Source organism: Symphalangus syndactylus, chromosome 14, assembly GCF_028878055.3.
Source record: "Symphalangus syndactylus isolate Jambi chromosome 14, NHGRI_mSymSyn1-v2.1_pri, whole genome shotgun sequence".
NCBI classification, from domain to species: Eukaryota; Metazoa; Chordata; class Mammalia; order Primates; family Hylobatidae; genus Symphalangus; species Symphalangus syndactylus.
In genome coordinates this window covers 109,461,959-109,482,728 of record NC_072436.2, presented here as the reverse complement: position 1 = coordinate 109,482,728, position 20,770 = coordinate 109,461,959, and the positions used below count along the sequence as shown (strand labels likewise).

The 20,770-nt window shown below is 42.5% G+C and overlaps 2 long non-coding RNA genes across 2 annotated transcripts in view; one reads left to right on the top strand and one right to left on the bottom strand.

Moving 5' to 3' along the window:
* Positions 1 to 18,403, top strand: part of LOC134732380 (uncharacterized) — a 165,170-nt gene extending 146,767 nt beyond the window's left edge. Inside the window, exon 3 of the long non-coding RNA XR_010115482.1 lies at positions 18,335 to 18,403. This is a non-coding gene — a long non-coding RNA (uncharacterized lncRNA). The remainder of the gene's footprint in view (positions 1 to 18,334) is intronic.
* Positions 3,074 to 12,562, bottom strand: LOC129462724 (uncharacterized). The gene is made up of 5 exons (XR_008650931.1): positions 12,469 to 12,562; positions 6,759 to 6,862; positions 4,949 to 5,082; positions 3,232 to 3,290; positions 3,074 to 3,129 (listed from the first exon to the last, which is right to left on the bottom strand). It is a non-coding gene; the product is annotated as an uncharacterized lncRNA (long non-coding RNA).
* Positions 18,404 to 20,770: the final 2,367 nt, after the last annotated feature.

Genomic DNA, 20,770 nt, shown 5'->3' with positions numbered 1-20,770 from the left:
TGTATTAAGGACCGACTTTTCATTCATATTTTATCTAATCCTCACAGCAACCCAAGAGGGAAATGCTATGATTATGTCCTGTGTGTTTATAGATGATGATCTGAGGCTCAAAGAAATGAGGTAACTAATGGAAATGCAACAATAGGAAATGATGGAGCCCAGTTTGTCCCCAGGTCTATCTGACTCTAAAGACCTTGGTCCCTGCGCCTCAACACAAGGACAGGGCCTTTCACAACTAGGTGAGGAAGAAGAGCAGGGAAGCAGGGAGCCCAGAAGAGCTGCAGACGAGTCAAGCAGAGGCAGCTCCTGTAGCTACATCCTCGTGTCAGCAAGGAGGACCTCAATTGCTCTGGGAGACTGCCTGATCTATGATATTTAAAATGCTTTCTTCATTTTGGGAGGCTGAGGCGAGAGGATCACCTGAGTCCAGGAGTTCAAGACCAGCTTGGGCAACATAGGGAGACCCCCCCATCTCTACAAAAGCAATTAAAAAATTAGCCAGGCATGGTGGCACTTGCCTGTAGGCCCAGCTATTCAGGAGGCTGAAGAGGGAGGATCGCTTGAGGTGGGTAGGTTGATGCTGCAGTGAGCTATGATTTTGCCACTTCACTCCAGTCTGGGCAACAGAGCGAGACCCTGTCTCTAAAAAAAATAATAAAATAGCCTGTAATCCCAGCAGTTTGGGAGGCCAAGGTGGACGGATCTCAGGCTCAGGAGTTCAAGACCAACCTGGCCAATATGGCGAAACTCTGTCTCTACTAAAAATACCAAAAAATTAGATGGGCTTGGTGGCACATGCCTGTAATCCCAGCTACTCGGGAGGCTGAGGCAGGAGAATTGCTTGAACCCAGGAGGCGGAGGTTGCAGTGAGCAGAGATCACACCATGGCACTCCAGCCTGGGTGACAGAGTGAGACTCTGTCAAAAAAGAAAAAAAAAAGCTTCCTTTCTTTTAGAGTCTATCAAGATTTTTTGCAATTTCTTGACCTTTGGTGGGGTCTACAGACTCTTAGGAGCATAGCATGTAGAAGAAGTAGCTGGTTTCTAAGGCTCAGTTGGAATCAGGAAGAAGGTGGTCGTTGATGGGCTGGCCCCTATGGAGATATCTTTCTTCAGTGAGCACCTGCCCAATTCCCTTCCTCATTCCCTTCACACACCTGGCTTTGTGGTCACCTTTCCCTGCATGTTGGTCCAGCTTGTCCTGCCTTTCCAGCATTCGAATATGAAGAGCAGGGATAAGTGAAGGGTTGAGTTCATGGCTTTGTGGGCTTTCTTTACAGTCTCTCCATAAATGAATCCATTCAGAGAGTTCTGGCAATACCGTGAGCTGCCTTTGAAGTTCCCTTGCTCAAAAGGTCTAATCACTGTCTCACTACGTCTATGCACTTATGCACTTGGTTATGTAGGGGAAAAGGGCTTAATGACACACATGAGACCTCTTCTTCATACCAGGTCTTTGATGAGCATATTTAATCCTCACAGCAACACTATGAAAGGAGGGCTTTATAATCCCCAGTTAACAGTAAGGCAATTGGATTTTGGAGAAATAAAGTGACATGTCCTAGGTCACACAGCTGGTAAAGGAAAGATGCATGACTAGTACCTAGGTATATATAATTCCTGACCCTGTGCCCTGGCTACCGTACCAGCCTGGGAAATTATGGGGCTTTGAGATGAAAATAATTGACCAGACAGTCAGCCAAAAGAACATGTGGGTAGATGTCACAGCTGTCATGACCAGTGACCTCTGGTGAATAGCATTATACAAATGTAGAAATGGTTTGCTCTGAGGCTGAGATGAGTCAAGGTCTGGAGAAACAGTCTTGATCTACAGTGGTCAGTTACCTGTGCTGGGTACTACTGAGGACAGCTGCCCAGGAATGGACGCACTGGGTGGTGCAAAATCCGGGGATGCAGGACACCAGGGGAATCCACCTTTCAGAGCCTGCCCTTTCACAAAGGGGTGGCCACGGGCTCCCAGCCCGCTTACCAGGCTGTGTCATGCTGAAGCATAAGCAGCTCCGGGAATGCCCCATTGTGTCTGTCTCCACTGGGCCTTGGCACAAACTGGTGTTCCTTGCTGGAGGACGCCTCTCTGCCTGGCTGATTCTCATTCACCCAAGACGAAGGCTGGAGATATTTAGTATCTCCTTTGATTGGTATCTGGTTCTAGAACCTGTGATTGAGGAACAGGTAGGGGAAGGGGTAGAGAGTCACTGCTTTCCTGAGAGTTCTATAAATCCTGAGTAACTTGGGATCTGATGTAGGAGGCAAACATTGTTGAGACTCAGAGTTGGGAGACGGAAGTATGGAAGTAGCTGGGGCAGCTGGTGGCTTAGGTGGCTCCACTGGAGGGGATTGTATATTATCATGTGTTTTAAGAGTAAGATGAAATTTTGAATTGTACCTTAAAGATACAAATCTCAATCTCTACTTCTCTTGCTGTTGATTTGAATTTAAAAAAATAGGATGTTGGGTTTTGGTCAGAGGATTGAGGCAGCATAGGGAAACATTTTGAGATAATACTTCTCTGTGGGCCAGAGGTCCTCCATGAAACTTTTGTAGAGGTTCCCATAGTGCTGTGAGTAAGTAGACTCTGAGGTCAGAAGACCTGGGCTGGAATCCCTGCTTCTCTACTCACCAGTTGTTAAGTCCTTGGACCAGATACTTAGCTGTTCTGGACCTCAGTGACCTCTTCTCTAAAATGGGCATATTGATGCCTACCTCGTGGGATCATTACAGGAAAGAAGAGAAGGCATGTTAAATGCTTAGCTTAGTGCCTGGCATTCGGTAATCCTGATCATTAAATGTCAACTTTTGTTATTTTTTATACTTTTAAAAGCTCAGGTTTTGGCATCAGCACAGATACGTGTTTCAAAAAAGCATTGTCATTTGCCTGACAATGGAAGGGCAAATTAATTAACCACTCTGAGCCTCAGTCTTTCTCCTTACAAAATAATAACAGCAACAATGAGGAGGACAAAAACCACATAACGCGTCAGGCTCTTGTAAATTTCAATGAAAGGCAAGGCCTGTGAAGTGATTAGAAAACTGGTAAACATTCAATACATAACTTGTGTTATTTTTTCTTGTTCTCTTGGTCTTACTGGTGAAGGGCCATTGTCTCCTTCTGTGAAAGTACAGAGAGTCCAGTAAATCTTTACAAAATATGCAGGCTTGACTGGTCTGTGTTCTCAACACTGTCTGAAGAACCTGGCTGAGTCCTACTCACCCAAGACAAAGGCTGGAGATATTTGGTATCTTCTTTTGATTGGTAACTGGTTCTGGAACCTGTGATTGAGTAATAGGTAGAGAAAGGGGGAGAGATTCACTGCTTTCCTGAGAGTCCTATAAATCCTGAGTAACTTGGGATCTGATGGGGGATGCCGAGAGGAGGTGTCAAGCATCGTTGAGACTCAGAGTTGGGAGGTGGAAGTATGGAAACAGCTGGGGCTTTTGGGGGCTTAGATAGCTCTGTCAGAGGGTACTGTGAGACCTGGGCCCTGAGGGTTTATGATGGCAGCAACCAAGAGAATGTCTGTAAAATACAGAGCATGATCCATTTGCAGCAGGCACCTCAGCAGGGTACAGGGGAGCTGGGAGCAAGATCATGGTTCTGAGTGCACAAAAGGGAAGGCTGGTTAGTGGAAGTTCTGCCCATCTTCCTGCTATTTCCCAGACATTCCAGGACCAAGAGTCACTTTTATTTTTATTTATGTGTGTGTGTATTTATTTTGAAGCAGAATCTCGCTCTGTTGCCCAGGCTGGAGTGCAGTGGCACAATGTAGGCTCAGTAAAACCTCTGCCCCCTGAGTGCAAGTGATTCTTCTGCCTCAGCTACCAGAGTAGAGTAGCTGGGATTACAGGTGTGCGCCTCCACACCCAGCAAATTTTTGTAGTTTTATTAGAGAAGGGGTTTCATCATGTTGGCCAGGCTGGTCTCGAACTCCTGACCTCTGGTGATCTGCCCGCCTTGGCCTCCCAAAGTAGTGTGAGATTACAGGCATGAGTCACCATGCTCAGCCAAGAGTCACTTTGAAAGGAAAGAAAAATCCTACTGGAGTAATGGAGAGTCTCATCAGGAAGAACAGAGCTTCAGTATAAATATAGACTGAGTTTCTGTTGAGTTCCCTGTCATCTGTTTATGGGTGAGGGCACATGGTGGGGTGAGGTTTATTTTATCTTTAAGGGGCATGGACCCAACAGGCCTGCTCCAATGCAATTATTTTTGAAATACCCTTGAGGATTTGATATTTACAGCTCAACGTCTGAATTGAGCCAAGGGTATTGATAAGACTGTGTGTGTATGTGTGTTGTGTAAACTAAGTTATTTTCAATTCCTGCTCCCTCGAGCCTCTCTTTTCTTGGCAGGAGCCCTTGGAGGCCACTTGGCAGATGGCAGCTGGCCCATAGCTGCAAAGATCTGTCAGTCATGAGGCACCTCAGGGCTGGCATGTTTCACCAGGGCCCTTCTACCGTCTCTGGGTGATTGGGTCCAGGAAGATCCAGAGAAAAATTTAAAAATAAAAAACAGACTCAGGCACACGCTAGGTTCTTTATCTGAAATGTTTTCAGAAGCTGCTTAGGTGGCTTCTAGCTCAGATGTGAATAACAGTGATAATAATTGTTAGAGGACTGTGATTTTTCCCCCTTCCATAACAGTGCCACCCCAAAATAGCAGGAAGTTCAATTACCTTGGAACTGAGTTTATTAGAGCCAAATGCATGCATTAAGGTCTGTCCCATGTGAGTCTGGGAAGAATGGAAGGAAAGCCAAATTGAAACCTGCTAGGTTCAAAGGAGTAGAGCAGAACATTTCATAAACAAAACAAAATCTCACAGAATGGGATGCTCATAAGAGGGAACTGAAATCTCCAGAGGGCAGTGACTTTATAACAACAACGGTGATGATTTACTTGTTTGTTCACTCAATACACATTCATTGAATACCTGCTTTGTGCCAGGCTCTTTTCTTGGCACTGGGATTACAAGCATGTCCTGAACTTCAAGTTCTATCAGGAGAGACAGTCTTTGAACATGATTTCACTCATACAAGTAATTAAAAGGCAAAATCCATCAGTGCTCTGAGATTGACTAAGGGAAGCAAGTCTAGGCAGGAGGTTGAAGGAAATGACAGTGAAGATGAAGTTTGAAAGATAAGTATGAGCCCTGTGGGTGGGTTGGGGAGATGGGGCTAAAGGAACATTCCAGGCAGAGGAAAGAGCATGTGGAAAGACCTTGCGATGGAAAAAATCTGGCTCACAGAGGAGACAGGTATGCGTGATTGAAGCAAGAGGGAAGACAAAGATCCTAGAGTGAAGCTGGAGGGGGAGAAGGAGACAATCAGCCTGCCCCTGAGGGGCATGTTGTAGATTTTGAACTTGATTTTACAAGCAAAGAAAAGGTATGAAATGGGTGGGTGCAGTGGTTCATGCCTATAATGCCAACACTTTGGAATGCTGAAGTGGGAGGACTACTTGAAGCCAGGAGTTGAATACCAAGCCTGGGCAACATAGTGAGACTCCCATCTCTACAAAAATATTTAAAAAAAAATAGCTGGGCATGGTGGTGCACACCTCTTTCCAGCTAATTGGGAGGCTGACTTGGAAGGATCACTTGAGCCCAGGAGGCCAAGGCTGCAGTGAGCCATGATTACCCCACTGCACTCCAGCCTGGGTGAGAAAATAATACCCTGTCTCAAAAAAAAAAAAAAAAAAAGCATGAAAGATCTTTTCAAAATGGAGAATTAAACAAAGGGGGTAATAGTGGAAGTTAGGAAACAACAGTAATGGTCCTGGTGACATGGGAGACAATCTCATGAGCTGAGGGGGTGATGCACAGAAGTAGACATGCTCAAGAAATATATTTAAAAATTTGTATAAATTTACGGGGTACCAGTGTAATTTTGTTATATGCCTAGATTATGTAGTGGTGAAGTCAGGGCTTTGAGAGTATCAAGAAACATTTATAAGGTAAAATCCATAGGAATTTGTGAGTGAGAGAGTGTTCGGGAACAAGAGAAAGGGAGTGTCAGACATAATTGCCAGGTTTATTGTGATATGATGATGGAAGTCATGGTGTCATTTCCTAAGACAGAAGATACAAGAAGGGAGGGGGCAGATTTGGAAGGGGAGGGCAAGAGTCCAGCTTTTGTCAGATTGAGTTTGCGGCTTCTGAGAGACACCCAGATATAGATTCCAGGAGAGGAGTTTTTTCTAAAACATGGAGAAGTCATGTTCAAAATATCTTGACTGAAAATGCCAGTGAGAACTCATCAAACTATAGCATTTTAGAGGGAATTGTTGACATCATCTGAAGGAAAGCACAGAGTGCTAAGGAAGGGTACCAGGGTTGGAGGTGGAGGAAAGATGGATTGAGGGAAACTGAGAGGGAGCACCCAGAGAAGTAAGAGAAAATCAACAAATGAGTGTCATGGAAGCCAAGAGTAAAGTGTGGTAAAAATAGCAATAGCAGTGATAGTCATAGTAATAGTAGAAATAATAGTAATAATGGCATTAGTAGCAGTATTAGAATAGCAGTAGTAGTAGAAGAGGAGCAAGAAGAAACAGTGGTCGTAGGAGTAACAGCAGCAATATTAGTTGTAGACATAGTGGTAGTCATAACAGCAACAGCAGTAGTGGTAGCAGTAACAGCATCAGCAGCAGCAGAAGTAATAGTGGAAGTAGTAGTAGCAATGGCAGTAATAATGTCAGTAGCTGCAGCAGCAGCAGGAGTAGGAGTAGTAAATGCTCGTAGTTACCTGTTTGGTGTTCTTTGGAATATAGCAGTCTGTGTTTTTTTTTTGAGCAGATTGAGGCACATGACCACTTCATGCAACAGGAAGTGTAAGTTGCACTGTTCCCACTTTACAGATGAGGAAATGAAGAAATAGAAATGTTAGGTGGTTTTACTGAGAGAGAAGCTAGTTAGCAACAGGACTGGAGATAGAATTCTGGTCTCTTGAGTCCTCGTTAAATATCATGTTCACCATTTAGATTTACGGCATAGCATTTCAGAAGTTCCATGTTGTTTCCTACTGGAATGTAACTTCTGCAGGGCAGGGCTTTTGTCTATTCTGTCCACTGAGGGATCCTCAGTGCTTTGAGTGGTGCCTGGTGCATAGGAGGACTCACAAATTATAGGGACTCACAATGAACTAATGTTGGAGAATGAATGAATGAATGAATGAATGAATGAACAAATCTTCCTCCCTAACTTGGGTATAACTTCAGGAATGTTTTATTGTTTTAATGGGTCTCACAACCCTGCCCAACCTTTCTCTTCCTATGCCTGCAAACTGTATGTTGCAAATCTGTTTGGAAATATTTTAAAAAATTAATCTAATAAAATAAAAAGATCTTGGCATTTTTCATATGTTCATATCATTAAAAGTCCACATCACAAGTTCCTGCTTTCAGAATCAGTATTCAAGAAGTAATTTAAATCTAGCTTCCTCCCCTTCCCTGATCATTCACATTCTTTTGTATTAAAGGTCAGTGTGGAAGTAACTTTTTTTCCTAGACCAGCCTGCTTGGAGAGAAGAGCTTTGAAATCATGCTGTGCTGAGGAGGGGCCAGCTATAGCTCCATGAATGATTCACTATGCTCTTTAGGAATATAGTATTCTGCATCCCCTCCTGTATTTATGAATGTTTAGGTATAGCAAAAAGGCAGGATCATGTAATAAAAAGAGAACAGACTTGAGAGTCAGATAGACGTGAGTTGAAAACTCCATGTTCAGACCTTGGAGAAGTCATCTTCTCTGGGTGTCAATTTCCCTAATCTTTTTTTTTTTTTTTTTTTGAGACGGAGTCTCGCTCTGTTGCCAAGGCTGGAGTGCAGTGGTGCAATCTCGCCTCACTGCGAGCTCCGCCTCCAGGGTTCACGCCATTCTCCTGCCTCAGCCTCCCGAGTAGCTGGGATTACAGGTGCCCACCACCACGCCCGGCTAATTTTTTGTATTTTTAGTAGAGACGGGGTTTCACTGTGTTAGCCAGGATGGTCTTGATCTCCTGACCTCGTGATCCACCCGCCTTGGCCTCCCAAAGTGCTGGGATTACAGGACTGAGCCACCGAACCTGGCCAATTTCCCTAATCTTTAAGCAGAGATGGTAACTAGTACCCACATCTCAGGCATGTGGCTGGATTTACATAGGATAACTTAAAACCTCAAAGCTCAAATGCCAGGAGTATATTAGGTAATTCAGTGTATGTAAGTTTCCTTTCTCCATAGCTTGTGGAACCATTTACATAATGGAGGTGAAGCACCTTAGCAAGCTGTGCAGTGTTGTATCTTGTGGGGAGGTGCCTCTCTGTATTTCTTCTCCTGCTGCTTTACAAAATTCTGGGTTCCAGCCATGTGGAACTATGCATTAGACTCCCAAATGCATTATGTTCCCCACATTCCATCTGAGTGTCACATTCCCTCCATTGTTTAAGAGCCAGCTTAAGTGCATTCCTTCAATAATCTTCCTCTATATAGCATTCCCCCCTCCATCATGTTGCTTCCACTTTCTTCTTTGAGCTCTCCACTAAAACCACACACCACCTTCATTATTCCTTATCACTTAATAACACGTATATTTGCTTATATTCCTTCCTCTCCAACAAGAGTGAGTTCACCCAGGACAGGAACTTTGATTTATCCGGGATCTCCAGTGCTTAGCATATAATTGGAATTCTAGAATTATGTCTTGAGTCAGTAAATGTGATTATTATTACTATTATTATCATAATAAGAATTTTCTCTAAACTCAAGAAAAAAGAAAGCAATATCTCAGTCAAATCAATACAAAAGAAGCCTGAGTGTTATCATAAAATCCTTTGGAGAGTGGACCAGTCTTTGACCATATCCTAAGAACAATGGTGTTAAATGTAGCTATTACTTTGCCTTCTTCTATTAAAATTACTTATTCTCTCCTAAACAATTTTGCCTATCCATGTTCTCTCTATAGACACCAAACATTCTTAACTGAACCAATAGGGTTTATATGGACCCCTATGGTCAACAAAATAGTCACACAGAGATACTTTTTTTTTTTTTTAAAAAGTCATTGATTGACTGCAAAACCTAGTAAGGTGGATAATTCCACATCATAACTTTATGCCCAGTGCACTCAGAGAAATTAATCATTCCATCTTGGTCCAGCACAGGTCTGGCTTTCATGTCCATCATTTCAGTAGAAGCACTCCCACCAAGCCACCAATGCCTTCCTTGTTGAAAAGAGCATGGGTACTGTCATTCTCCTTCTTTTTTTTTTTTTTTTTTTTAAATTATTTCAGTAGTTTTTGGGGAACAGGTGGTTTTTGGTTATATGGAAAAGTTCTTCAGTGGTGATTTCTGAGATTTTGGTTCACCTCTCACCCAAGCAGTGTACACGATATCCAGTGTGTAGTCTTTTATTCACCACCCCACTCCCTGCCTTCCCCCTGAGTCCCCAAAGTCCATCATATCATTCTTATGCCTTTGCATCCTCATAGTTTAGCTCTCACTTATGAGATCATATGATACTTGATTTTCCATTCCTGAATTGCTTCACTTAGAATAACAATCTCCAACTTCATCCAAGTTACTGCAAGTGCCATTATTTTGTTTATTTTTATGGTTGAGTAGCATTCCATGGTGTATATATACCACATTTTTTTTTATCCATTCATTGGTTGATGTGCATTTAGGTTGGTTCCATATTTTTGCAATTGCAAATTTTGCTGCTATAAATATGCGTGTGCAAGTGTCTTTTTTCATATGACTTATTTTCTTTTGGGTAGATACCCAGTAATGGGATTGCTGGATTAAATGGTAGTCCTTCCTCTTTGCAGAATTTTCCAGATTTGACCATTGTTTCCTTACTGAAAAACTCCCCATCATCTTGACTTCTCTATAGCAGTAAATCAGAGTGGTTGAGGCCATTTAATATGGAGTCAGAAAGTCTGAGAGCAATGCCTTGCACTCCTTCTACTGAGTGTACAATCCTGAGCAAATTACTCCAGCAGTTTAAGCCTCAGTTTCTCCAACTGTAAGGAGAAGACAGGAGTTATACCCACTTCAAAGAATATAAAAATAATCTTTGCAAGTCTCATTGCATAGTGACCAGCACAAAGAGCATTCCGTGAAAGTTAGTGCCATTATCAGCACGTTCTCCTGGTGTTTCACTGACAGGCTTATGTGAAGCCTGTTTTCCTGGCTTCCACTCTTCTGCTCTTTACTTAAAAACTGTTTCTTGGCCAGGTGTGGTGACTCTTGCCTGTAATCTTAGCACTTTGAGAGGCGGAGGTGGGAGGATTGCTTGAGAACAGGGGTTCGAGACCAGCCTAGGCAACATAGAGAGGCTTCATCTCTACTAAAAATCACAAAAATTAGCCAGGTGTGGTGGCATGCACCTGTGGTGCCAGCTACTCAGGAGGCTAAGGTGGGAGGATTGCTTGAGCCTGGGAGGTCAAGGCTGCAGTAAGCCACAATTGTGCCACTGCACTCCAGCCTGGGTGACAGAGCAAGACCTTGTCTCAAAAAACACAAAAGACTGTGTTTCTCCAGGGCTCTTTCATGGGCCCTCTTTCGTTTTTGAGCTATGCATTCTGACTAGGAAGACTCCATAGCCTCAGGTATTATTTTTGAGCTGGAGATTTTCCTCCTTTTGTACCTCCAGCCTCAATTTTTCTTCTGAGTGCCACACTCAAATGATGCCGTATCTCCTCTGGGATATCTCCCAGGGAACTCAGACTCACTCTGCCTCAGGTTGAGTGCACAGCCTTCTCCTGAAATGCAAACTTCATTTGGCGTCAACTATCTCATGATCCATTAGGTGCTCAAGCCAGAGTCTTCCTCACCGTCCGAGCCAGTTATTCATCGTGTCCTGCTGTTTTAAACTATCCACTTCATCTGTTTCCACTGCATCCGCCTCCTTCTGGTTGAAATGTCTCCAATAGTCTCCTAATTGGTCTCCCTGCTGCCATGTTTGCTCACCCCTACTTCATCACCCAGTGGGAGTCATGCTTTCACAGTGATGGTCAGACCATGCAACTCCCCTGCCTAAACCACTGCAATAACTTCCCCTTATTCTGAGAATAAAATCTCAATTCCTTCCTTTGGTACAGTGGATGTTGTGGTGTGCTGCCCTGACCTTCCTACAAGACTAAGGCATTTATTTCCCCAGCGGCTGGGAGTGTAGATGAAGCCGTCCCTGTGAACTTTATAAAAATAATCAGGGAAGAAAGGAAAGGGAGAAACATAATAGACGAAGTTTGCAGCACACTCAGCTTTAATCATGAGGTCACTTTGCCCTCTGACCTGCTTCCTCATAGTTTGGTGCTTATTGTCCTGGAATCATGTAGACCTTGTTATAAGATTATAGTTCTCCTTAACTACTCTACAGGTAACAACTTGAACATTATAAAATGTTATGTTTTCCCTTTGAGATATTCTTTCAGGTCCTACATACCAGTGAAACTACTGTTGTCAGCTGGTCTGGAGGACCCCATGAGAAGCTGATTCACCAAGGAATGCAGTTGCCATGTCCTGATGATTTCCTTCTATTTGCCCCAACCAATCTATGACTCCAAATTTCCAGCCCCTCAGCCTCCATAATCCCCTTAAAACCTCCAGCCCAGAATTCCTTGGGGAGATGGATTTGAGAGTCTCCTCCCATCTCCTTGCTTGGCACCCTGTGATCATTAAACTCTTTCTCTGCTGCAAACCCTGCTGCCTCAGTGCATTGGTCTGTTACTATGCAGCAGGCATATATACCTGTTGGTCCATTGACTGCTGATAACTCATAGCTGAGTGCCTCCCTAGAAAGAGTGTTGCCCCATCCAAGGTCATGTCTCTTCGTTGTATGCAACAACTGGTCAGGGTTAAGGCACACAAGCCTGCCTCCCTTGCTTCAATTTGGAACATCTTTGAGGGGCCACCCCAGCTCCAGTGCCCCCACATAAGATCATCTGCAGCTTCTATTGTCACTGCAGTTTTCCTTACTTCCTCCCTTTGTCCAGCTTGCTTCCTTCCCATCCTTATATCTGTTGTTCTCAAAACCACTCCCCAACAAAATCCCTGCGTGTGAATCTCTGCTCAGAGTCTTTTTTCCCTGGGAGACTGACCCACAACATAAGTCTTACAAGGTTCTCCATGACCTGGCTCCAGCTCAATGCCCAGCACAAAGTGGATGCTCAGTGAGTACCTTGGATTGATTGGCTGGTTGGCTGGTTGCTTGGTTGGTTGGGGTAAAATGCATAGAACATGAGAAGTCAGGTGAAGAATATCTCTTTCACATGGTCAGCACTGGGCATTTGTTCAGGGGGCTTCGGGGGCATAATCAGAGGACATCCAGGATAGCAAATGGGCAATGCAGACCCCATGCAGCTGCTGGTATCAGTAATGAAGGGTATCTGTAATCCAGGTAGCACAGGGGAGAGCAGAAAGGCCCTGCCAGTGACCTACTTTTATCGTTAATGCTTTTCTATTAGCAGAGCATTTACCTCTGAATCGATTTTCATGTATTCTCTCTCTGCCAAACCAGGAACAAAAAGAAAAGGCAAAATTTCCCAGTGTCTTTCCTCTTGCAACTGATGTAGCTGTGGCTGAATTTCACCTTTTTAAATGACTTCCTGTGGAAACAGCAAGGGAAGATTTCTGGCAGGATTTATTATGCAATTTGATTCTAACCTGATCCCGTCAAGCAAAGAGAAATGGTAAAAAGCAAACAGAACCCCAAGCTTTGCTCACAAGCTTGGGGCCTGCTATGCTGTACCTTGTCTCCAGGACTTTGAGTGTACTATAAAGTTCACCTATATTACCCACCCCTGCTTTATCGTTGTGCATAGCTCCTGCTTGTGCTTTGAGATTCATCTCAGACATGACCTTGTATAGGATGTTTTCCCCAACTCTCCTCTTCTTTCCCTACTGACCACACCAAATTGTCTGGTAACTTCTTTCTCTTTTCACATTGGCAACTAGGAAGCTCAGTGCTCAATTTACAGGCTACGAGTAACCTGTTAAACATGCATGTGTGAACACTAATTTTTTGACTTCCTCTTATTTTGCTTACACTTATTTTTCTTTTCCTTAATTTCCTTATTAGCATAAATTTGCGATCCTATACTGACTTCATTGTTTTTCAAACAAGAAAGAAAAAACGTTAGAAAGTGAAGCTTTAAAAAATGACCACAATGTATTACAATTGACCACCTACTTATCCATTTTCCCCATTGCTTTGTGAGTTTATAAGGAGAAGACAGTAATATCTTTTCATCCATCTAACTCAAATGCCTGGCACTTAGTAGGTTCTCAGAAATATTTACTGAGTGAATGGAGCAGACCTAAGGGGAGATGAAGTGAGAATGGTGATTTGGGGCCTTTTTACTTTGAACTGATTACAGTATATAAGACAAAGTAGATAGAAGGACTCAAATATTTTGTACATTTCTATGCTTAAAAGATCATGGATGATTTCTTAACCAGAGACATTGAGAAAGAAGGAAGGAGCGAGACAACTAGAGGGAAATTGTCTCATTTGGGCATCAGCCCCTCAGAATTAATAGTGAATAGGCCATTTATTGAATTGGTGGGGCCTTGTCTAAATTTCTAAAATACATAAAATACTGAACATGATCCAGTAACTTTTTTTTTTTTTTAGGATTAGAATACATACTTTGTGAGGCTGAGGCAGTAGAATCACTTGAGCCCAGGAGTTTGAGACCAGCCTGGGCAATATAGCAAGACTCTATCTCTACCAAAAAGAAATTAATTGGGCATAGTGGCATGTGCCTGAGGTCCTAGCTACTTGGGAGGCTGAGGTGGGAGGATCAATTGAACATAGGAGGTTGAGGCTGCAGTGAGCTGTGATCACACCATTGCACTCTTGCCTTGGCAACAGGGCAAGACCTTGTCTCAAAAAAAAAAAATCAGGGTGAATTTTTATCTTTCTCATGGAATAATAATTATTTCTGTTTATTTAGCAGAACTGTATAATGCTGTGATATTTAGATTCCTGACATTATCACAGTTAATATGAAAAATATCCCTGGGAGGAGGGTTTCATAATCCTCATTTTACAAAGGAAACATTTAAAACTCAGAGAAGTGAGGTATTTTGCTTCAAGCAATTCATCTGAGGGTGAACCAGAATTTGAATCCTTGTTAGCTGATCCCAAAATCCACTCTCTGTATTTTTTTTCCTAAAGTTTTCTTTTTTTTTTTGAGACAGAGTCTTGCTGTCACCCAGGTTGGAGTGCAGTGGCGCGATCTTGGCTCACTGCAGGCTCCACCTCCCGGGTTCACGCCATTCTCCTGCCTCAGCCTCCCGAGTAGCTGGGACCACAGGCACCCGCCACCTTGCCCGGCTAATTTTTTGCATTTTTAGTAGAGACGGGGTTTCACTGTGTTAGCCAGGATGGTCTGGATCTCCTGACCTCGTGATCCACCCGCCTCGGCCTCCCAAAGTGCTAGGATTACAGGCGTGAGCCACCGCACCTGGCCCTAAAGATTTCTTTACAGAATGCTCTTATACTTCTGGTTGTTTTCTCTTAATTTTATTACAGGGAGGGTTCCAGAATCAGGGATATCCCCAAGGAGTAGCAGGGAAGGGATGGATTTAGAGTAGGGGTCCTTAGTGGGGCACATTTGTCTCCACAGGACATTTGTCAATATCTGGAGATCTTTCAATGGCCAGAACTGGTGTGTAGCAGGGGCAGGGGCAGTGTATGCACTACTGGTATTTAGTCAGTGGAAGTAAAAAAAATGCTCCTGAACATCTTACAACACACAGGACATCCCCCACAGTAACGAGTCCTCTGGCCCCATGTCAACAGTGCTGAGATTGAGTGCTGAACTCTGACCTAGAGATATTTCTTACCTTTCCTGACCCAGGAGCAGCCTCTCCTCTGCTGTCCTGACCTGTGTTTGTAGAGAAAATTGGACAAAGCCTAGGGGAGCTGCCTCTACTTTCTAGCCGTCTAGCTCACGTACTTTCTATTTCTGCTTCCTGAGAGAAGTCAGTGAAGATGGTGACAAAGATGAGTGAAAACAAAAGAAGTTTCTCTGAGGAAATCCAGGATTCACTGGGGGTCTTTTCAAACTATCCCATTGCTAACCCATTTCTTCCTGTTATCTCAAAATGGAGGGAAAGATATAAACCACATTTATTGGTATGGACCTGGTTGCATTTGAGGTGGGAAGAGATCATTTATCATGGGTAGCTCTTGGGGAAAAGCCTGGCTTGGAATTCCTGCCAACTTGGAGATACATGGACAAAATTACTAAGAAATAAAATGGGACAGTCCATAATTAATCACCATGTACGGGCTGGAAAGGTTAACCTTGGCTGACATTCTTCAATTCTGTTCCCACATTTTGATGCACCAATGACTTCTTAAACAAGTGTTAATTCAATTTTATGTGCCAGGCATTACGCTTAGGGCTTTGTGAGTGTAATCCCGATTAATCTGAATGCCAAATGAAGTAGGTACCATCATTAACTTCGTTTTGCAGGTGAGGAGACTGAACCCTACCCAAGGTTACCCAGACACTAAGGTGCAGAGCCAAGACTTGATCCCAGTTCTGACTAACTCCAGTGACTAAGCTCTTAACTGGCTGTCTAAAGGCTGATTTTGGACCTTAAATGTGTTTGTCGACCTCTACAGTGTTTTTAAAAAGTTGGCCAGGTGCAGTGGCTCATGCCTGTAATCCTATCACTTTGGGAGGCCATGGTGGGAGGGTCACTTGAGCCCAGGAGTTCAAGGACATCCTGGGCAACATAGCAAGACCCTGTCTCTATAATAAATAAATAAATAAATAAACAAACAAATATTTATTAGCCGAGCATGGTGGTGCACATCTGTGGTCCCAGTTATTTGGGAGGCCGAGGTAGGAGGATTGCTCTAGCTGGGGAGGTTGAGGCTGCAATGAGCTGTGATCTCGCCACTGCACTCCAGCCCAACAGAGAGTGAGACCCTGTCTCAAAAAAAAAAAAAAAAAAAGAAAAATTATTTGCCAATAGTTGAAAAATTGAAGATTATACAGAGAATCTCATCTTCTAACTCATCTTGTAAAATAAGACTACTGGGAACACTGCACACCTCTATCTGGCAACAATCAGCTGACACTGAGAAGTAGCGGCTCTTTTCAGATAGTGCTGTCATTCATCCAGGTAATCTGCTTGGCCGGTGTAGGTACCCAAGATTTTGGTCTTTGGTTAAAATCACCCTGGCATGTGAGTGGGTTGAGAGAAGAGAGAACAATACTTGCATGTGTTATGAGCATTGTTTCCTTTCAGTCCTCTCCTCTTGGGCAACATGACCCAATCAGTGTCCTTGAACTTGACCAACTCCTCCTTGAGCCAGAAGGATGGGACACTTCATTGCCCATCACTGTGACTTGAAATGCACAGCAGTCGCAGGAAACAGAACCTCCTTAGAAGCCAGCGTAAACGCTCAGGCATTCTCTTCAAAGCTATTATTTTTTTAAAAGCCCATAGATTCAGAATTCCTACAGGTATTGTTAAACTAGATGTCAGTTCCAGGTCAACCCCTCTGACTCTTACAGTCATAATTCTGATACCCAGAGGAAGCAAAATCAGGTAAAGAGTCATTCCCCGCCCCTTGCAGAATCTGATTTAACAAGGTTTATTTATGTGTCAGCATACCACAGGTTACAATAGAATCATCTTTCCCATACATAAATAATGCATAAATTTGTGTTTAGTCATTGTGCCTGCTTTTCAGTCCTTGGGGAAGCAGAAGGACAAAACATTCAGCCTTGCACAGAGATTTAGAGGATACTACCTCTACCCTTCTTGCATTAAACATAGGATCTGGCTGACTCTTACAGAGAAGTCCCAAGAGAATGTTTTTACATAGTGTCACAGGTTCAATCTGCTTGCAAGTAAAAGGTCACAAACTCTCGGCTGAATGATGATGATGATGATAAGTTAGCACTTTTATTTAGAGCACCCATTACGTACTGTGTTGGTGCTTTATCATCTCTAATCTTCATAACAGCTTCAGTTGGTCTTATTATTTACATTTTGCAGGTGAGGAAAGTGAGACTCCCAGAGGATACACGTTCGAGGTCACAAGCTAGAAAAAGTCATAGCTGGTATTAAAATGTAGTTTTATTGGCTTCCAAAGCCTTTTACCCTGCCACATAGGTAAATTCTTTAGCAATTTAAATTAAGCCATTTAGGTTACCCAAGAGTACAGTTTGGAAGAGATTCATCTACCCCATTTCCTAATTATCCAGTGAAAATCTATGCGTCTAGGAGACTTCAAGCATTCATCGTTGTAAAGGCTTGAGCAACTTCAAGAAGCACAGGTTTAAGAATTCATTTAGAATGAACATGGTGTATTAAGGAGCTACGGAGTGATATTGGGCCACTTCCATCTTCCCAAGATCATCCCTGACAACTCACAAGCCCCTCTCCTCAATGTTCCTTTAATTAGGCAAAGCACAGGGAACATATTCTGCAAATTGCTAAGTGGTTAGTGGCAACTTTGTACTAAGAAATGTTAACCTTTCATTCAGAGGAGCTCAATTAGCAAGAGTCAACCAGTGGTTAATAATAATAATAATCCAATAGAATGATCACTGAATGAAAGGTTTTTATTTTTATTCACAGGAATCATTTGTTAAATATGAAGAGACATTCCTTTACGTTTAATTGAAGAGGGAAGGGATGCTCTGAATATCTCTCTGAGACTTTAATGACGAGATGATAGGGAAGAGGCATGGAGGAAGGTATCTTCTGAAATCTTTTCTTTGAGGCTTAGGATGGAAACAGATGCTAAGTGAATCCTGCTTTCTCTCTTTTTTTCTTCTTCTTGTGTATTTCTCCATCAGCACATGTCATACACTCTCCTCAGGGATTGGGGCCTGATCACACACCAAGGCACTTGGATCCTGAACATTCAAAGAACATCAGTGACCTGAGTAGCAAGATCTATAGAGAGGGGACAAAAGATCACAGGGCTTCTGGCAGTCCCAAATGAGTCAGAAGCAGAGTTCAGAGTGGGCAGAGAGGTGCAGACCTCATGCATGCGATGTGCCTTCTGACCTCAGACCTGGTGGAGGAAAAGAACTCTTGTTTCCTGACCGCTTACTCTGTTCTGTGCACTGTCTGGGACACTTACTTGATTTGACTTACCACGCGACCCCATGGGGCAAGGTGTTGTTCTCTACAAATTACAGATAAGAAGACTAAGATTTATTTGTCCCCAGTACCATACTAATAAGTGAAGCTCAATTAAAATTTAGGTCTTTTTTCTGTGAGTCAGTTCTCCTGATCTCTTCAAAGCATACCTTTGACTAGGGGGTATGCCCTGTTCTAAAAAAAAATTCTGATTTTCTACAGAGGTATGAAGAAGGAGGAAAAGGATGCAGGAAAGAATTTAAGGGGCAAGGTGGATGTGATAAAGGAACGAGAAGGTCCTGAGAAAAGATGAAAAAGAGAACAGTGACTGACCCGTGTCATGAAGCATCAGTTTCTAAACTTTGCTATATGCAGGCTCAATGGTAAGCATTGTTCAATGCATTTCCTCATTTTGTCCTCGGGACACATGAGAAAATGGAAGCTCAAGAAACTTAAATGGCTTGCCCAGATCACACAGCTAACTAAGTGGCAGAGGTGGGAAATGGACCCAGATATTCCATCTCCAAAGCCCAGAGCCTTCTCATTGCATCATGTATTCTTCTCTGAGAGAAAGAAATCTGGTTTTTCCACTTGAGGTGTTTCCAACGGAGTTCCAGGAATAGTCACTTCAAGACTCAGGAACAATCCACATCTTTATTCATTCATGAAACTTAATGTGACAGCCCCAGATGTTGGCAAGGACATGCAGAACTCTTCTGCATTATTGGTAAGGATGTAAAATGGTGCAACCACGTTGGAAACATTTCAGGCCATTTCTTATAAAATGAAACACACACCTGCCATATGAGCCGATCATTCCATTCCTAGATATTTCTCCAAGAGAAATAAAAACATATGATTAAGAAAAGACTTATACAGGAATATTCACAGCAGTTTTATCTATAATTTTCGTAAATCAGAACCTATTCCCAGCACAGTGTGTATCCATACAATAATGTATAAGTAAACTGTGGTACATTCGTACAATGGAATGCTACTTAGCAATGAAAAGAATAAACTGTTGATTCATGGAAAAGCATGAATGTATTTCAAAAACATTCAGCAAAATAAGCCTTACATAAAAGAGTGTATAGCGCGTAATTCTATTTTTATGAAGTTCAAGAATGGACAAAACAAACCTAGAGTATAAAAATTCACAGTAGTGTCTTGGTTGGAAATTGCTTGAGCAAGAGCATGAGAGAACATTCTGGAGTGTACTAATGTTTTGTATATTGACAGATGTTTGAGTCACACAGGTGAATGCATTTGTCAAAACCCAGTGTATTTGTTTGCTACGGCTGCCATAACAAAATGCTACAGACTGGGTGGCTTAAACAACATGAATTTATTTTCATAAAATTCTGGGGGCTAAAAGTCAACAATCAAGATATGGACAGGGTTGGTTCCTTCTTAGGGCTGTGAGGGCAGGATCTGTTCCAGTCCTCTCTCCTTGGCTTGTAGGGGGAGGTCTTTTCCCTGTGTTTCCTCACTCTGTGTGTGTCTGTCCCAACCACCTCTTCTTTTAAGGGCACCAATCATACTGGATTAACGTCCTCCCTAATAAACTCATTTAACATTAATTGACCTTTTTAAAGACCCTATATCCAAATACAGTCACATTCTGCAGTACTGGGGTTAAGACTTCAGCATAGAAATTTTAGTGGGGATGCAACTCAATTCATAATATCCAGTAAATGTGCTCTTAAGATTTATATGTTTAGCTGTAAGTAAATTTGCATCAAAAGAAAAAAGTACAAAACAATATTGAACAGAAGTTAATGATATGCATGCTGAAATACCTAGGGGGAAGTGTATTGATGTTTGCAGTTTACTTTAAAATGCTTTGGAAAATGAAGTGGATTAATAGATGGGTATATATATATAATTTTATAATATATAATATATATATAACATAGCAAATATCATAACATTTAAATGGTAAAACGTAGGTGGTGAGTGTATGAGCTTTCCCTGAAAAATTCTTTCAACTTTGCTATGTTTCAAATCTTTTATAATAAAATGTCGGGAAAAATATTAATAGAGCATCTATGGTGTGCCAGGCATGGAGCCAGGTGGTAGGGCTTGAATGGTGAAGAAGACAGACAAGGCCCCCACCTTCATGAAGCTTGCATTTTGTAATACTTTATTAGCAGCTGTGGTTTCCCATGTTGCATCCAGTGGGCACAGTCATTTATGAGTTAATCAGACCTAACCTGACCTCTGTCCCTACCATGCAATTCACATTTAGCTGCTCAATGAACAGGGGCCCATTGGCTTTCTGCCTCCACTCGGATGATAAATTCGACAGCAGCCCCTAGTTGTGCAAAGATAAATCACTCCAGGTCCAAGTGGTAAACCACAGAAATAACAGCAATTTATATATACCCCAGGAATCCCTGGTGAGAACTCCTACACTATTTATGATGTGTAGTGACGAAAGTTAAAAGCAAGGACGGGAATGGCAGCTTTATTTTATTACCATCTGCACACCACAAAAGAAACCCGAACGGAAATGCTTATTGGAAAGAAAGCCACTTAGGAAATCCTCACGACACAAAATTCATCATGAAAAAAAAAAAAAAACGCAATTCACACAGAGCTGCAGTAATATTTTTAATACTGGCTGAATGCTTCCGAATTGGAACAAAGAGATTTTTC